A 19,800-nucleotide genomic window follows, 5' to 3' on the forward strand; every position below is an offset into this window, starting at 1 on the left:
TATAAGTTAGAGCACCATGATGGTGATGTTATGTGACTTACCCAGGACACATAGAAAGAGGGAGAAAAAGAAGAGGAGGGAAGAAGACAAGGAGATATAACTAGAGAAAATGAATGTTAAAAGTTTTATCTTCACATTTATTATTTCCTTAGTGAAAATATACTCCAAAATAATTCTAGTAAGTTGCTATCTTGTAAACTGATGGCCCCAGGGTTATAGTCTCAGGGTCAAAAAATAAGGTTCCTCTAGATATGGTGCATTAAAACAATTTTTTCATTAAAACTGGTACAGTATTAAAGTGTACAAGTACTCAATTTCTCAAAACTTACGTTTTCAGTTTTTTTAATGTAATGTCACTAATTTCAATTCCTTTTCCTAAGTCAGACAAGACATAAAGGAGTCATTCCCCAGTACACTTACTTTGACTCCTACAAATGGGCTTCCTGTTGCTATTTTTGGGTAATGCTTAGATAGTCTTTGTAAGCTCTTAAGAATGAATTGACTTAGTATACAAGTTTGATTTTTCCTGGTGTGTGTGTCTGTGTGTGTGTGTGTGTGTGTGTGTGTGTGTGTGTTGTTTCGCATATTGCTTATTTTGGCCAAGGAAATCTTGTTTTTTCCATTATTTCTAGTGTTCGAATTTATCTAAGTAAGTTTTCAATTGGCTTATACATGCAGTACTTTTACATAATCAAGAGAACAGAACAACTAAATGCAGTCCAATCCACAGATTAGACACAGAAATAAAAAACAAATTTAAAAATGAAGAAACAAATAAAGAAAGAGAAAAAACAGAGGGGTTGGAGTAGAAAGAAAGAGAGAGAAAGGAAGATTGATTTCCATGCTGCAGTAAAAGTCACCAGTCTGTTTTGTTCTATAAAGCAGGTTGCACTCTGTGGAGAGAGCTGGCTTTCCTACCCATCACTGGCATGCTACAGATCGTTACTGGCCACTGACCTGGAGCCATCTGTGATGCAAGATTAAACTATTCTGTGCTCACCTGTGTGAAATTTGGACTTTTTGCCTCTGGTGAGATGACCAAGATGCAGACTCAAGAAATATATTTATGCTACCTATCTTTTAAAATTATGGAAATATCCATATAATATAATTTCTTTTTTTTTTTCCTATTTTTCAACACTTTCAAAGCAGCATCTATTCCAAGATGCTTAAGCTTGGTGTCTCTATTCTTTTGAAAAGGTATGTTAATGTGAGGTCACATTACTAAGTTTATGTGCTTCCTTTGGCACGATAGAGATTTATAATTCTATTAAGTTCCCTTAGAAAATTAAAATAATCATGAATTTCTAAAACATTTTGATTTCTGATACTCTTTTGTTCTCAATTAAGTACCCCTCCACACTGTATTTCCTTCTACCATTAAAATTGTGCCTGTGAGGTAATCTAGAACTATACAACAGACTACACTAAGAGTTATTCACTGTGGCATGTGATTTTGCTTAACAGTATTTTTTTAGTATCTGTCCTTAGAAGTTACTTTTCCCTCTGTTTTTACTTTATCACTTCTCCAAGTGGTAATTATTTGTATGGAAAAACCGGTGCAATTGTCTATGTCGCATCACACATGGTGAATGAAAGCTATAATTTAGGACAAAGAAACACCTCTCTGCTCAAAAAGTTAAAAATTGCTTCCAGTGGGATATTTTAAAGGTCACCCAGGATTTTGCCATTTAGGGCTGTAAATGTTTCCTACCTTCCTGGAAAGGAAGACATATTTAGAAGACCCTAAAAAATCGTCATCTAAACTCAGGACACCTTAGATCTCAGGCAGATGCTATTCCTGGAACAGCTTTTTGATGGCGAGTCCTCTGTGTTGTAAGATCTCGTTTTCCTTTTCTTGGAATCATTGGAATCCAATTTATGTTAAATTATGAGTCATATTAAAGATGCCTTAATGCAACCATCTCCAACCCCACCCATTGGTCAGAGGTCAGCTATACACATAACAAATTAGGCATAATCACGTTTCTATGTGGAAGATATTACATTCTTTCTACTCCTGTACAGGGTAAACCTTCCCAGGATAAACTTTTCACATTATTCTTTCTGGGCTTTAGCCATACTGGCTTATTTCCTCTTTATATATTTGTTATAGTCTAAATGTTGGTGTCCCCCCGGAATTCATATGTTGGAATCTAATACTCAACATGATAATATTAGGAGGTGAGGCCTTTGGGAAGTGATTAAGTCATGAGGGGTCCACCCTCGCGAAGAGGTTTAGTGCCTTATTACAGAGGCTGGAGCGAGCTCTCCTGCCTCTTGTGCCAGTGAGGACACAGTAACAAGGCACCATGTATGAAGCAGAGAGCCCCCAACAGACATCAAATCTGCTGGTGTGTTTTCTTGGGCTTCCCAGCCTCCAGAGCTAAAGTTATATTGTCTATAAATTAGCAAGTCTACGGTATTCTGGTTACAGCAGCCAGCAAACAGACTGAGGCAGTATTCCGGTTTATAAAATCCTTAACTACAGATGGCTCCCCAACATGAATATATTATTCTAAAAGTAAAACCATCAACTTGGGATATTAGACATTGTATTTCAGTTTCAACAGTGTCCATATTAATTATGGCAAGGCTGCTCTTGTTATGTTGAACATTAGTTAACTAATACCCATATATTTTCCCAAGTGTCTGTTGTAAAGATGGGTCTTTGACATTCTGAACGTATGCCATTGATATTCTGAATTCACTGGCAGGGCTTACAATTCTCCCTAACAAATTTCCTCTTGTTACTCTTGGCCTGAAATGTTAACCTGTAAAGATTTTTTAGAATCAAGGTTTACCATCTAAGATATTCATGTATAGGATTTCACCCTCCCCTTCCAGGCACACTCCTTACAGACACATGTACACATATGTATTCAGGGGACATGCCAGGACGCTACATAGCAGCATTATTCACAACACACAGCCAGGTGCAGTGGCTCATGTGTGTAATCCCAGCACTTTGGAAGGCCAAGGTGAGAGGATCACTTGAAGCCAGGAGTTTAATTCCAGCCTGGTCAACATGGTGAAACCCGGTCTCTACTAAAAATATAAAATTAGCCGGGTGTAGTGGCATATGCCTATAGACTCAGATACTCAGGAGGCTGAGGCAGGAGAATTACTTGAACCCAGGAGGTAGAGGCTGCAGTGAGCCAAGATCACACCACTGCACTCCAGCCTGGGCAACACAGTGAAACACTGTCTCAAAAAAAAAAAAAAAAGACCACCCTGAGAAATACAGTGAAATCTCATTTTTCCAAAAACATTTTTAAATAACTGGACATTGTGGTGCATGCCTATCGTCCCAGCTGCTCAGAAGGTGAGGTGGGAGGACCACTTGAACCCAAGAGTTCGAAGCTGCAATAAGCTACAATCGCACCGCTGCACTACAGCCTGGGAAACAGAGAGAGACCCTGTCTCTAAAAACAAAACAAAACAAAATCACTCAAATGGCACACAAAAACCCAAAAGCCCAGTAACAGTAGAATGATCAAACACCTTCTGGTATACTCACAGGAATAAATGTACCCAGCAGCAAAACTGAATAAACTGCAGACAATACAGCAAACGTGAATGATTCTATTCTCATGAAGTTCACAGTCACTCTAAACACAATTACAGCATTTAGAGATGTGTACTTAGGTGACAAAACAATAGAGAAAAGCAAGATAAATAAACACTATGAAGGTAAGAACGCTGGATGGTGGAGTGGTTTGTAATAGTCTATACACGTTGTTTTTTTTTTTTTTTTTTTTTGAGACTGAGTCGCTCAGGCTGGAGTGCCATGGCGCTATCTTGGCTTACTGCAATCTCCACCTCCTGGGTTCAAATGATTCTCCTGCCTCAGCCTCCCGAGTAGCTGAATAGTCTATTTCTTGATACATATTTACCTTATAATAATTTATCATGTGTGCATGTATATTATGTGCATTTTTCTCTATATGTGTCATAGTTCTCAATAAAAGACTAAGATCAATTTTTTAAAGTTAACTATCATGACTATCCTTTTATAATCTACAAACATTCCAGGGCAGAACTAATATTTGGGATTATGTCCAAGATCAACTTCTGTTGTATCTTGTAGCAACATCAGTAATGAAATGACTTCTGGTATGACAGCAACATGACTATAGAAAAACAATGTTGGCACTTGGGGAGAGAAAGAGAGAATCGATGATGAAGAAAGTCCTGGGCCACACTCAGTCGGGTCACATTCTTAAACCTGAAAAATGACCAAAGGTAAAATAAAGTCATCAGAACAAGCAGGATTATGCCAACCAACGTAGGCCAATCATAGCCCACTTTTAGAGCTTGAGTTGAACCAATCTCATTCAAACCACGTGGTTACTACATTATGGGGAAAGAGTGAAATTAATGGTAACTTGTATATTTTCATACGCACACATACACGTATACACAGTTGTACAGTCGACATTAGGGAAAGATGTACAACAAAGTGTAAAGTGTAGCTTTCCATAGAGTAGTCAGATTATGAATTCTTTCACTTTCTTCTTTTGAATTATTTGTACTTTGTAACGTTTCTATTAATAACCAAAAACCCTTTCTCTAGTTTCTGCATGAGACAAATCTCCACTTACAAAGTTCTCTTCAGGTTGTGCAAGTATCATACTGGTTTTGATGTTTATCCGGGTTTTCAATTCTGTTTCTGTTGGTCTTTCATTATTTGACCTTGATCAGTCCTCTATTACATATTACTCCCTGAAGGTTTCAGATCTCTCTGCCTGTTCTTTTCGCTATCCTTCACTAAAATTCATCTTTGATGCTCTAAGGCTAACACCGGATTTATTAAATATTTTGCTTTAAAGCAACCTGGTTTGGCTCAACGTTTCTCATCTTACTCAGTTTCCCCTGTCCACAAATAGGAGTCGCATCTGATGAGAGCAATAGTATCTTCTACAAAATCCAGGAAAGTTTGCAGAACATCTGGTTAAAACTAAGCTAAACTCCAATCTATGGGATGATAAGCAGATAACTGAATAGTAAGCCCCATCCCTCACTCTCCCAAAAAGACACTGACTAAAAAGCAATATATGAACCAAAACCTTTTTATGAAAGCTCCAGAAACCAGTGAAGAAGCTGTGGTACCCTCAGGGAAATGCAATATCAGGAATACCTGCACTGAAATGGTAAGAAAAGCCTTTACATTCTACTCTCCCTCTCCCTACCCCAAGCTGGCAAAGCTCAGCACAGCTGGGAGAAAGCTCAGCTCATAGTTTCTCTCTCAGGAGGGAAAGAGAAGGAAGAAAAGTGCATCCAATGTTAGGGCTTTCAGGAGATATCAAGACACTGGTTTCTCTTTAACCTGATTTAGAATACTGACAAAACTTGCATACTTTAGATCCCTGGGAGCCACTGAGAACAAAAGAGAACTGGTGGCACCAAAGAGAAACACCAGAGGGAGCAGGAGATTACAAACTTCTAGAAAAGAAACAAGCAAACCTCTCTGGAAAACTACACATACTAGCCAGAGAAAGTGTAACGCAAAAAAAGTTCTGAGAGGCCCCCAGAATCTCTAGCTGGGCAAATTAGTGAAAGTCTTCCTCGGTATAAAGCTAGTCCATAAAGACTAAGAAAGACAGCTTTTTTCTTTTTTTCAACTGCCCAAGTATCAGCAAAAAATTACAAAGAAAAGGGAGACTTGGCCCAATAGAAAGAACAAAATAAATCTCCAGAATTCAAGCCTAAAGAAACAGAGATGTATGAATTATATAACAAATAATTTGAAATAGCTATCTTTAGCTATCTTAAAACAGCTTAATGAGTTAAATAAAACACAGATAGACAAATAAGAAAAAAATCCAGAAACCTATCTGTGTGAACAAAAAGAGAATATTAGGAAACAGATAGGAATTAAACATTTAAAAGAACAATTTCTGGAGTTTAAGAATATAATAACTGAAATAAAAAATTCACTATAAATATTCAACAGCAGACTTAGTCAAGCAAAAGAAAAAATATTGAACTTGAAGACAAGTCATTTGAAGTTATCTAATCAGAAGGTAGATAATAATGTAAGTGACATTATTATCTGTAATAATAACCCAATAGAAATGAAGAAATCTTAAGGTACTTATGAGACAACATTGACTGGGCCAACATATGCATTATGAGAGACCCAGAAGAAAAGAGAAAGGGACAGAGAGCTTATCTGAATAAATAATGGTTAGAAACTTCTCAAATCTGAGGATAAAAATAGACATCCAAATTTAAGAAGTTAAACACACTACAAATGTGGTAAATCCAAAATGACACAGAGATACGTTATAATCAAACTGGCAAAAGTCAAAGACAGAGAGAATCTTGAAAGCAGAAAGAAAATGTGACTTGGTACATTAAAGGGAGCTCCCATAAGATTATCAGTGGGTTCCTCAGCAGAAATCTTACAGGCCAGAAGAAAGTGGGATGATATAGTCAAAGTTCTAAAAAACAAACAAACAAACAAACAAAAACCTAGCAAGCAAGAATATGACATGTGGCAAAACTGCCCTTCAAAAATGAGGAAGAAAAAAAAAAACTTCTCTACATAAACAAAAGCTAAAGGAGTTCATCACCACCAGACCTGCCTTAAGAGAAACATTGAAGGGAATCCCTTCAAGTTGAAATGCAAAGAAGTTAGATAGCAACATGAAAGCCTATATAAATATAAAGCTCTCTGGCAAAGTTAAATATACAGATGCTCCTTGGTTAATGAAAGTCTCAATAAACCCATCATAAGTTGAAAGTATTTTAAGTCAAGGATTCATGACTAAGAACTGTGGCCCACTGCTCCTGCCCAACATGACAAGAGAAGTATGGTATCTACTGAATGCATATCCCCTTTTCACCATAGCAAAGGTGAAAAATTGTAAGTCAAACCATCATAAGTCAGGGACTGTCTGTATACTCAAACACAGAACCCTTTAACACTTTAAAGGTGATACATAAATCATTTTAATTTTCATATGGAAATCAAAAAAATCAAAGCATAAAAATACCTGTAACTGTAAACTATTAATGGATACACAGTATAAAATACGTACTTTGTGACATCAAGCACATAAAGTGAGGAAGACGTAAAGAGGTAGAGGTTTCATATATGATTAAAGTTAAGTTGTTATCAGCTTAAAATATGTTTTAACTATGAAATGCTTTATGCAATCCACATCATAACTACAAAAATGCCTATAGAACATATGCAAAAGAAAATGAGAAAGAAATCAAAGCATATCACTGCAAAAAACCAGTGAAATGCGAAGAAAGGCAGCAAAAAAGTAAAAGGACAAAATATTAAAGATACAGTAAATATTAACAAAAAGATAACACTACTTCCTTCTTGTCAGTAATTTTAAATGCAAATGGATTAAAGTCCTAAATCAAAAGACACACAGTAGCTGAGTAGTGAATAAAAACAACAACAAACAAAAAACAAGATCCAACTGTATGTATTCTACAAAAACAACTTCAATTGAGATACAACCAAAGTGAAAGAATGGATTAAAAATGTTTCATTCAAATGGTAATTTTAAAAGAGCACAGTGGCCAGATTTACATCAGAATAATAGACTTGAAGTCTAAAATTATCACAAGAGACAAAGAATGACATTATATAATGACAAAAGGGTCAATAACCAGGAAGTGCATGCTTACAATTATAAGTATGTAGCACCCAACATCAGAGAACCCAAATATATGAAGTAAACATTAACGTATCTGAAGGGGAAAATAGGTAATAACATAAACAAGAGCAGAACATTTAAATACTCTACATTGAATAACGGATAGAACAGCCACACAGAAGATAAATAAGGAAAAGGACGACTTGAACAACGCCATAGAATGGAACCTAACAGACATAAATTCCACCCAACAACAGCAGAATATATTTTCTCCTCAGGCGTACACCCAGCATCCTCCAGCATAGATAATAATTAGGCCACAAAAGTAAATAAATTCAAAAAATGTGAAATCATACCAAGTATCTTCTATGACCATGATGGTATGAAAATAAAAATCAATAGGAGCAAGATAGCTGGAAAATTCACAAATATGTAGAAATTAAACAATACGCTCTTGGAAACTAATTGTCAAAAAAGAAATCACATACGGAATTAGAAGATATCTTGAGACAAATGAAAAGGAAAGCACAACCACAATTTACAAGATGCAGCTGAAGCTATTCAAAAAGGGAAGTTTTGAATGGTAAGCACCTACTTTAACAAAACAAAAAAGAATCTTAAATTAACATTTTAACTTTATACCTCAAGGAGGTAACAATTTCTGAAATTGAGGCAGTAATTAATAGCCTACCAACAAAAAGTAGTCCAGGACCAAACAGATTCACAGTCAAATTCTACCAGAGGTACAAAGAGGAGCTGGTACCATTCCTTCTGAAACTATTCCAAGCAATAGAAAAAGAGGGACTCCTCCTTCACTCATTTTATGAGACCAGCTTCATCCCGATAGCAAAACCTGGCAGAGACACAACAAAAAACGAAAATTTCAGGCCAATATCCCTGATGAGCATGAATGCAAAAATACTCAATAAAATACTGGCAAACCGAATCTAGCAGCACATCAAAAAGCTCATGCAGCACGATCAAAACGGCTTCATCTCTGGGATGCAAGGCTGGTGCAACATATGCAAATCAATAAACATAATCTATCACACAAGCAGAACCAAAGACAAAAACCACATGATGATCTCAATAGATGCAGACAAGACCTTCGACAGGATTCAACACCCCTTCATGCTAAAAACTCTTAATAGACTAGGTATTGATGGAATGTTTCTCAAAATAATAAGAGCTATTTATAACTAACCCACAGCCAATATAATACTGTATGGACAAAAACTGGAAGCATTCCCTTTGAAAACCGGCACAAGACAAGGATGCCCTCTCTCATCACTTTTATTCAACACATTATTGGAAGTTCTGGTCAGGGCAATCAAGCAAGAGAAAGACATAAAGGGTATTCAATTAGGAAAAGAGGAAGCCAAATTGTCTCTGTTTGCAGACGACTTGATTGTATATTTAGAAAACTCATTGTCTCAGCCCCAAATCTCCTTAAGCTGATAAGCAACTTCAGCAAAGTCTCAGGATACAAAATCAATGTGCAAAAATCACAAACATTCGTATATACCAATAACAAACAGAGAGCCTAATCATGAGTGAGCTCCCATTCACAATTGCTACGAAGAGAATAAAATACCTAGGATTACAACTTACAAGGGATGCGGAGGACCTCTTCAAAGAGAACTACAAACCACTGCTCAAGGAAATAAGAGAGGACACAAAGAAATGGAAAAACATTCCATGCTCATGGATAGGAAGAATCAATACTGTGAAAATGGCTATACTGCCCAAAGTAATTTATAGATTCAATGCTATCCCCATCAAACTACCATTAACTTTCTTTACAGAATTGGTAAAAAAAAACTACTTTAAATTTTATGTGAAACCAAAGACTTTATATAGCCAAGATAATCCTAAGCAAAAAGAACAAAGCTGGAGGCATCATGCTTCCAGACTTTAAACTATACTACAAGGCTACAGTAACAAAAACAGCATGGTACAGTTACCAAAACAGATATATAGACCAATGGAACAGAACACACCAATGGAACAGAATAGGTAACACCACACATCTACAACCATCTGATCTTTGAAAAACCTGACAAAACAAACAATAAGGGAAGGATTCTCTATTCAACAAATGATGTTGGGAAAACTCAAGATGGATTAAAGACTTAAATGAAAAACCTAAAACCATAAAAACCCTAGAAGAAAACCTTGGCAAAACCATTCAGGGCATAGGAATAGGCAAAGACTTAATGACTAAAACACAAAATGCAATGGCAATAAAAGCCAAAATAGACAAATGGGATCTAATTAAACTAAAGAGCTTCTGCACAGCAAAAGAAACAGGCACAGGCAACCTACAGAATGGGAGAAAATTTTTGCAATCTACCCATCTGACAAAGGGCTAATATCCAGAATCTACAAATAACTTAAACAAATTTACAAGAAAGAAACAAGCAACCCCATCAAAAGTGGGTGAAGGATATTAACAGACACTTCTCAAAAGAAGAATTTATGCAGCCAACAAACATATGAAAAAATGCTCATTGTTACTGGTCATCTGAGAAATGCAAATCAAAACCACATTGAGATACCATCTCATGCCAGTTAGAATGGTAATCATTAAAAAGTCAGGAAACAACAGATGCTGGAGAGGATGTGGAGAAATAGGAATGCTTTTACACTGTTCATGGGAATGTAAATTAGTTCAACCATTGTGGAAGACAATGTGATGATCCCTCAAGGATCTAGAACTAGGAATACCATTTGAGCCAGCAATACCATTACTGGGTATATACCCAAAGGATTATAAATCATTTTACTGTAAAGATACATGCACATGTATGTTTATTGTGGCACTCTTCACAATAACAAAGACTCGAAACCAACCCAAATGCTTATCAATGATAGACTGGATAAAACAAATTTGGCACATATACACCATAGAATACTATGCAGCCATAAAAAAAAAAGATGAGTTCATGTCCTTTGCAGGAACATGGATGATGCTGGAAACCATCATTCTCAGCAAACAAGAACAGAAAACTAGGCACTGCATGTTCTCACTCATAAGTGGGAGTTGAACAATGAGAAAGCATGGACATGGGGAGGGGAGCATCACACACCTGGGCCTGTCAGGGGTAGGGGGCTAGGGGAGGGATAACATTAGGAGAAATATTTAATGTAGATGATGGGTTGATAGGTACAGCATATCACCATGGTACGTGTATACCTATGTAACAAACCTGCATGTTCTGCACATGTACCCCAGAACTTAAAGATAATAAAAAAAGAAAAAGATGTTAGACATCAGGGAAATGCAAATTAAACATATGACTTTACACTTGTTAGGAAGGCCACTATCAAACAAACAAGAAAACAAAAACCAGAAAATAAGAAGCGCTGGTGAGGATATGGAGAAACTGGAACTCTTGTGCACTTTCGGATGGAATGTAAAATGGTGCAGCCACTATGGAAAACAGTTTAGCGGTTCCTCAAAAAATTAAAAATAGAATTAACATATGATCCAGGAATCCTTCTTCATTGGGTTTTAATCCAAAAGAATTGAAAACAGGATTTTGAAGAGATACTTGCACACCCACGTTCATTGCCGCATCATTCACAAAAGCCACGGTGAAAGCAACCTAAATTTCTATCAACAAATAAATGGACGAAGAACATGTGGTCTACCTAGAACAATGGAGCATTGTTCAGCCTTAAAAGTAAAGGAAATTCGGTCACAGATTACAACATAGATGAATCTTGAGAACATTATGCTAAATGAAAAAAAATAGTTACAAAATATAAAATACTGTATTATTCTACTTATGTGAGGTACCTAGATGAGTCAACTCATAGAAACAGCAAATAGAACATGGTTACCAGGGGCTGGGAGTTATAAGGAAAATAGATTGTTGTTATTCGGTGGGTATAGAGTTTCGGCTTTGCAAGATTAAAAGTTTGAGAGATCTGTGGCTCAACCACTCCCACGTAGTTAACATTACTGTACTGTACACTTAGAAATAATTAAAATAATATATTTTGTTGTGTTTTTTTTAACCACAGTTTTTTAAAAGCTGACACCAAGTAAAGGCAAAAGATAAAAATAAAACCTGTGATAAATTCTTAGAACATAAGAACCCTGGAAATTAAGTAGTCCAGATCCCCAGTGTTATAGATAAGCAAACTCTTGCATTAATTTTATCTGGCTTTTTTTAAAGACTAGGTCATCAGGTTAGTTTGCAATGATTTACTTTTGAGATATATTCTAGCTCCTCATGTTTTAAAGGTTTAAAAATTATTTGTGATACGTGCCTACATATTACATATATAATTTATTTTTGATGTCATTCGTCTACCACCTTATGTCATGGAGGATGCTTCTTTATACAGCTCATCTGATCTACCCAGTTGTCTGGCATTTCTATAATTCTCCATCATGTCCTAAAGATTACGAGTAGCACTTGCAAAGGCACATTGCAATCCTTGCAGTCTCCTGGCATGGGATGAACTTGACCCTAACTTGAATGACCTTCACAGAGCTAAATAAATTTTTGTTTTAATTTACTCACCTAGCTTTGGCTTTAATCCATGATTCTGATCTTTTAAAAAAAAAAAAAAAAAAAAAAAAACTGCTTTGAACTTCTTCTTGATAAAGATAATTGAGGCCAAAAGTATGAAAAACAGCCCTGCTTTGAAATGGTCTTTATTTTTTTATACCGTTGGCTCCTGGCAGATGGTGGCCTCTGCCTTGCAGCTCTTGTAGCTGGCACTGTGCCTGTACCATTTCACTGGTGAGGCCTAGGAAGGGTATTCCATGTATTCACCATCTCAGAGAATTGAGAAGCAGGACTGGAATCTTCTCCACCTCGTTTACCTTCTTATTGACCATATTATACTATATAGCAATTTCCTGCCTCAATGTGTCTTTTACAGTATATATTAGGAAAACCCCATATATCATCATCCTTATCTGAATGCTTATATATCTACAGCTTTAGCAAACTCTCTTCCTTAGAAATAACGTGTCTTAGGTTCACTCCAGAAAACTTGTTTCTATACACCATAAAATGAAAATAGCAAGCTATACCTTATATAAAAACATATTCTCTATATTCTGTTCTACTAAGTTTCTTTATTTCTTAAGCCAAATTACTTTTGTCTTGCTCTTCTATATAGATTTAAATCTCTGAAATGAATGTAAAGTTAATGGCTCTTTGTTCCAAATGATAAAGATAAAAGGCATATTAATAGACTTTTTAAAAGAAGATTTGATAGCTCATATGAAATGATTTCAACCCAGGAACTCCAACCACATATTACAGAACTGCTTAAAACCAATAATCTAAATTAGAAAGAAAATGAGTAAGCTCAAATAAGACTTTATCATTCTTAAAGGAATTATTTAATATTTCAAATGTATTCATTAAAGCCACACAGTACCACATGCTACAGTTTTTAGCCTCCTGGGTTTATTTTTAAAATATCAACTAATTTCAGTAATAAAAATGACATTAAAATGCTTTCAACATTTTAGTTAAAGAAAAAAAGGATATTCAAATATCAATTTTTATGCATAATTCAATTCAGCTTATTATAATTTGAACATCAAACTCGCTGTTATCTACACCTTCAAGCATTTTTAGCCAAAAATGCCCAGAATGATTTGATGAGGAATTAACTTACTTACATTACTTAAAATTACATCTATCATGCCAATTATTTGTGGATAAATAATGTGTCAAAAACAAGAAATAAATATGACATCAAGTATTTAAATATAGTATGGGTTTTCTTTCTTTTTTCCCCTAAAATCAATAAATCTACAACTCATTTTTGCATGTCCAGTCTTTTCTGGTATCACAATTATTTGCCAAAGTCAGCTACCACATAAATTATATTAAACATCATCTTCAGGTCTCATTATTCCAATGATCGGGGTTCAGCGAACCCTTTCTGTAAAGGCCAGAGAGTAAACACTTTGGGCTGTACCGGCCGCAGAGTCCCAGTTGGTCACACGTTCTTTATTTGGTTTGGGTTTTTCCCATAGTGTAAAAGTGCAAACAACATGTTTAGCTACAGGCTGTACACAAACAGGCCAAGGCTGGAGCTGGCCCACTGGTGGTGGTGGCTTCCTGGTTCTTGCTATAGATGGTTTTCTATACGGCCCTTGTTTAAAAAGCCAGTTTTCTTCTTTTAAAACGTGCTAAGAGCACAGAGTAAATAATCAGCCCTTTCTGCAAGTCTGGATGTACCCTAAGCTAGCAGTGTAACTGAATAAATACTTCAGTCTCTCGGAGTTTTCTTTACCTCATCTGTAGAAGGAGCAGATGTCTTTTATGGAAGGGAGCAGATGAGAGAGGGTCAGAAGAATGAATACAGTAGGACCCTGGGTTAAAGGCAGAGGAGAGATACAATGAAAGGTGAGAGAGAGGGTCCCTAGGCAGAGCTTAGGGAGCTGCTGAAGCTAGAATCTCCCCGTGGCACTCTTGCCTCTAGGGCAGCTCGCTTTTATCTTCTGCAGTGCTCATATCCACTCGTGGAACACCCACCCGATCCAGACACACAGAGATGAGTAAGAAGCAGTAACCACAGTGCCGGGGAAAGTCCGGCGTTTCAACAAAGTGTGATACACTAAGGGTTAACAGTGAAGATGGGCAGGCAGCAGGAGAAGGCAGAAGAGGGACCTCTATGAGGTGGGGTGTTTGGGGGAAGATGATCTGGATTTTATTCCAGCTGAACAAAGTTAGAAGCAGCTCATGCCCAGTGTCCAGGAGGATGAATAAAGTCAGTGTATTCAGAAATGCTAAGCTCCACACAGAGAACAAACATCTCGGTGTTGTGAAGGGCAGGGATGTGAGTCGGAAGAGGTGTCAGAGGAGGCTGGAGCTGGGCGGGGAACAAGTCAAGAAGGTGTCTGTCGCGGGGAGGAGCAGGCACTTTACGCTGCAGATGATAGGAAATCATTCAAGTCTTTTAAGCCAGAGGTTTCATGGCTAAATTTGCATTTAAGATAAATCACTCTGGCAACTGTAAGACCGGAGCAGGAAGATAAATTAGGGCCTGGTCCCTTGCTCCCTGGCAGGGCCTGATGAAGACTGGATGCAGGACAGTCCTAAAAGGTCAGAATAGAGAAGACCCATCTCAGTCATATGTATAAGATACACTGTAAGGACTTGATGACTAATGGAAAATGGGATGTTGGAGAGGGAAAGGAAGAAGGAGAAAAACAGCGGAACAAACCAACTGAACAGGAATAAACGGGAATCACAGAGGCCGGCCTAGAGAGAGCAATGGAGGTTAGGATTCCAGCGTGGATGTGAGGAATCAGGTGCGGCGGGGAACCTCCAGGTCAGAACCAGAGAGGCGGATGTGGAGCCCAGGCGCATGCACGCACCAAGAGGTGCAGCAGACACTTGCGGCCATGGGAAAGAAGGGAAGGGAGAGGTCAAAGCGAGGGCAAGGAGGGTCCACCCGAGCAGAGGGAAAGAGGGGCCATGCCAGGCAGGGGGTCAGAGAAGCTGGGCTGCAGAGAGCTGAGGAATGGACTTCCATAAAGTGGAGGGAAGGAACGGAGCCGCCTCTGCCCAGACTTCTTCTCTGGCCACAGAAATAAGCACACCACAGAAATTATAAAGAATGAGTCACGTAAAATAGTTATTTTTTAAAACATAATTGTATACTAAGAATCGTAATCCTGTGTGAGATATACAATAAATGAGTCGATTTGATCCTGTGGCATAAAGTTTATACTCTATACAAAAACACCAGTACTTCGCCCATGTCTGCTTTTAGCAAGAGTTGAGAATGTAAACCTAAACTTCCTTAGAATTAATGGCCTGGTTTATTATCACATCTTCCTCCTTATTATAACACAAAAATAACCAAATAAGAAAATCTTTGCAGATTCCTTCGTAAATGGGAAAGAGTCGCGGTTCTAGATGGGGTGGGTCGGGGTCCGCCCAATGTACATTTTTGAAAGACCATGCACTGTGCTCCCGTAAATGACCCAGGGGCTGCTTGTGTCCCAGCCCCAGATTCTGATTCCATGGGCTTGGGACAGGCTGGGGAATCAGATTCTTACTGGGCATCTCCAGAAAATCTTGAGTTGGCATTCCCGAGGCGCACACCTCGCCAGTCCTTAGAAGTTTACAATCTTCAAAGTCAAGGTCCTGCATGCTTGAATGACTACTCATTTTCAGGAAATGTCACTACAGAATTATTAATAAATTTTTATAATTTTTCATTCTCTGAAAATTATTCTTTAGCACATTCTCTTGAAAAAAAGCCCATGCTTAACACAGGCAAGTTGAGTATGAATGTTTTATCTCAATGAACTCATGAGTCAACTATGCTCTGAAGGCACTGACTGAGTCCTTACTGAGCAGCACGTGGAGGGCAGGCTACCAGGATATGGAGATGAAAATAGACGTAAAGACAACAAATGTTACAGGGTGGTAATCACCCACACGTAGCGGAGCCCCAGAGGAGCCCCTGATTTTGTCTGGGGACATCTGTGAGAGGGAGAAGGAACATAATTCAGTCATAGGAAGTCGGCAATGTGGAATGAATATGCCTGCCCTGCATCTGGGCAGGGAACTTGTAAGGATCAAATGAGACATTAAAGGGAAAAGCAACTTAGGGACAGGAAAGGTGTTGGTACTGTGAGCTTTTCAGTTTCTCAGAGTGACAACATTTCTCCCTCTAGGACTGTGTCTTTGTCTCAGTGGATTTCAGGTAAACATCATCTGCTTTTACTGCCTGGCTTTTTAGATTTTTTTAAGCCCACATGGTTTAATTGTACGCATTTTAATCTCAGTAAGGTTTTTTCTTGTTTTCTTCACATGCTCACTGTTTGCTCTCTGGAAATCTTAACGAACAATGCGTTATATCTAGTACAGAGCAGAATCTAGAACCACACAGGAAGGGAGCAAGGAGAGGATAGAGAGGCAACACATCTGGGGCAGTTTCACTAGCCAGCCCTTTTCTCAGGAGAAAGTAATCAAATCACTCTCTCTCCCTGCACATCTACCACTCCAGTCTGGTGGAAACAGCAAGACCCAGCAGCCTGGCCAATATCTAGCTGTGTGATCATGAAAAAAATTACCTAAGTCTTCTGGACCTCTTTGCCTTCATTTGAAGTACAGCACGCTCGAACAGAACATTTTGAAAGTTCCTTTCTACCCCAGCATTTTCTCATTCTATGAACATGTGCTATTATGGGCCTGGATTTGCCCTGGTGATGAGATTCGGAAAGGGCAGACACATTTTTGAGGTGCTCAGCTGAGCACAGGCTTTAAGTATCATTTTCAAATATCACAATCCCAGTGCCTATCTTTTCTCACTTTTGCAAATGTTTTAACACATTTAAGATCTGCAAGTTATGTACACACATGGAGATATACACACATATCCATATATATGTGGATCATATATGCATTCTAGGTATGATTGTGGTTTTACCCAACACATTTTATTTTCTGATTTCTCAAGAAGGCAATATTTCTGTTTTTATTGGGGTTCTGCAGCAGACTTGGATTCAGTATACACTCTCCATTATCCACAGGCAACTGATTTACCCACAGATTACATTGATGACCCAGCAGGTGGGGCTTGTATCTTCAAGTATTCTCAGGCAGGGGGTTGGAGGAGAGGGGCAGAAACCTTTATAGTATTCATTGTATATGCAAAATAGTTTAGCTATTTTAATGTATACTAAACAAATCATTTTACTTTATTAAATTCCCCCTGCCAATTCTCATAGTACACAGATAAACTCAACCATAGCATCCTGCCCTCTAGGTAACATTTTATTGGTTAAATGTATTTTTCCTTCAGTAATTAAATGTCACACTCTGGATGATTTTTATAGCAAGTAGTATTGTCCCTGGAACAAATGCTGTCTGTAATGCATTGTTGTATATACTGGTTTTCAAAAGTCCATCAAATGTAAACCTCATATGCTTACACGGGTTAATCACATGTGAGAGTGTTAAGTATATGTCACATATGCTTGTATAATATTAACAAAATAAAACAACTTCAAACAGACCAACAGACATGTTTTGAAGCACCCTTAATCCACAGATGACAAATTACCTTCAAGGCTTCTAAAAATTAAAAATACTAAGAGGAAAATGTAATTTATTCTGGCAGCTATGCAATAATCCCACAAGAAGGAAGCTGGTGGTCCCAGTGCATCTGTGGTTGGCCCCTCCTGAGTCATGTGGCTTTGATCTCAGGATCTCATTGACGACTTTGGGATCCCTTGTTCTTCCTCTTGATTCTAAGTGAAATGCACTGGGAGATGCATGGATAGCCCGTGGGAGCATCAGAAATACTCCCAAGAACACATGGCAAATGCGTGTTGTAAACGCTTTAACCTTCCTCCGAACACAGACTCCAGAGACTGCGTGAGATTCGCAGAGAAAGCCACTACTCGGAAGAGGCTGGGGCTTCCCCTGCGCTTCTGCCTTGGGAGGACGCAGGCCGGCCCTCGGCTCATTGACTCCTCTGGCCAATTCGGAGCAGCCAAGTTTCACTTGACCCTGCTTAGCAAGAGAGACCGCCCCTCCTCCAATGGCTAATCATTCTTCCGAGTGCCAAACGATTAACACCCAATTGTAATGCCCTGGCTCACAACCCCGACACAGACATCGGAGCCACTTGTGAGTAGCTACCGCTTTTCCGTAAATGACAGAAATACCAAGAGAACTTGATGGAAATCGGCTCCGCTTCCTTTCGGGGGCGTACTAGGGACCCGTGACACGGAGCGCTTGCACCGGCCTAGTGGTTTTCCGCAGCCAGGGAAGACGGGGCGATGCTGAGGCTCGGCGCCCCCCACCCGGGTGGGTGCGCGCCGCCCGCCCACCGGCCGCTCACTTGGCCGCCGGCCTCTGAGACAATGGAGCTGACACTCCCCGGCGGGGGTCGCGCAGAGGGGTCAGCAGCCTCCACCGGAGAGGCAACAGCTGGGGAGCCCTCCTTCACCCTGCATCTTTGTTCTGCTCTCTCTTTTCCAACCCCAAAGACACAGAAGATGGGGAGGCGGAGCCCCCGCCGCGCCCGGGAGCGGTTGTGTAGGTGACCACGCCGCTTCCCCCATCTCCCGTAGCAACGGGACTGCCGCGTCCCTCGAAATGGCCCGTTTCGCCCCCTCCTCCTGGGCCAGGTCCGGAGTTGAGAAGGCGTCTACTCTCAGCTTCGGCGTAGGCATCCTAACGGTGGGGAAGTCCCCGCGATCCCTTTCCCGGAAAGGGACCGAGGAGCCTCCTCTCCACGCCCCCCAGGCGCATCCAGCCCTCGCCTTGCGGGAACTCTGGGTGGGGACCCCGCGACGCAGGTTCGACCCCCGGCACCCTCCCTCCCTGCGCCCCCAGCCCCGCCGACCTCCAGTCCCAGTCCGGGAGAGGCTGCCCCGCCAAGTTCCCCGCGCTGGGACCGCGCGCAGCGCCGCGCCGACGCCCCTACCTGCCGAAGGAGAAGGGTCCGCGGTTGACTGGGGCCGGGCGGCGCGGCGAGGGCCGGGACCCCGCGCGGAGACCAGCCCCGCGCGGCCCAAGAGAGGGGTCGGCGGCGCCCCTGCGCCCGGGGCCGGCTGCGGGCTGGGGACGGCTCCGCCACCCGCTCGGCGGCGGCTCGCTCTGCCAGCCTCTGCGACCCGCAGCTGCGGCGTCGGCGGCGACACGGTCCCCGCCGGCCCCGCCTCTCCCCTCCCCTCCCCGCGCGCCCCCCGCGTGGTGCCCGCCGCAGCGCGGGTCGTGGGGCTGGGGTCGGGCTCCCTGGGCGCCGCGCTTCGCGCTGCGGGTCACTTTCCCTCCGCGCCGGGACGCGGAACCGCCTCCCTCCGGATTCCCGCCCCGGCGGCCACCAGATCTCCTGCGCCCTCTTCTCCACGCTCCTCGCGCGTTCCTGGAGACCGCGCCTCTCTCCGCTCCTGCCCTCCGGTTCTCTCCTCTCCCTCTCGCCTCTCTCTCTGGGGCAATTCTGAGAACGGAGCTCACTCCGGAAACTTTTCCGTCTCCACTTGTGCAAGATCCAGGGAGCAGGAGGGGAAGGGAGTGCCCAGCGCTGTGACCTGCAGCTGGGGTCCCCCTGGGCAGTCCCAACAGAACAAAGGCCACGCGCGGACCGTGGCACTGGTTACCAGGTGAAATGAGTGACCTCTTTTAACGCTACAGAGGCCGTAACAGTCCTTCGCCCTCTCTGCTAATTC

At 40.5% G+C, this 19,800-nt stretch overlaps 1 protein-coding gene across 1 annotated transcript in view; it reads right to left on the reverse strand.

The window, feature by feature from the left end:
* MYO16 (myosin XVI) overlaps window positions 1–19,106 on the reverse strand; it is a 700,871-nt gene extending 681,765 nt beyond the window's left edge. Inside the window, exon 1 of the mRNA XM_064361880.1 lies at window positions 19,056–19,106. The gene's annotated coding sequence lies outside the window, so the exon portion shown is untranslated. The remainder of the gene's footprint in view (window positions 1–19,055) is intronic.
* Window positions 19,107–19,800: the final 694 nt, after the last annotated feature.

This window comes from Aotus nancymaae, unplaced genomic scaffold, assembly GCF_030222135.1.
Source record: "Aotus nancymaae isolate 86718 unplaced genomic scaffold, 86718_ANA_hifiasm-v0.15.2.pri h1tg000044l, whole genome shotgun sequence".
Classification (NCBI taxonomy): domain Eukaryota; kingdom Metazoa; phylum Chordata; class Mammalia; order Primates; family Aotidae; genus Aotus; species Aotus nancymaae.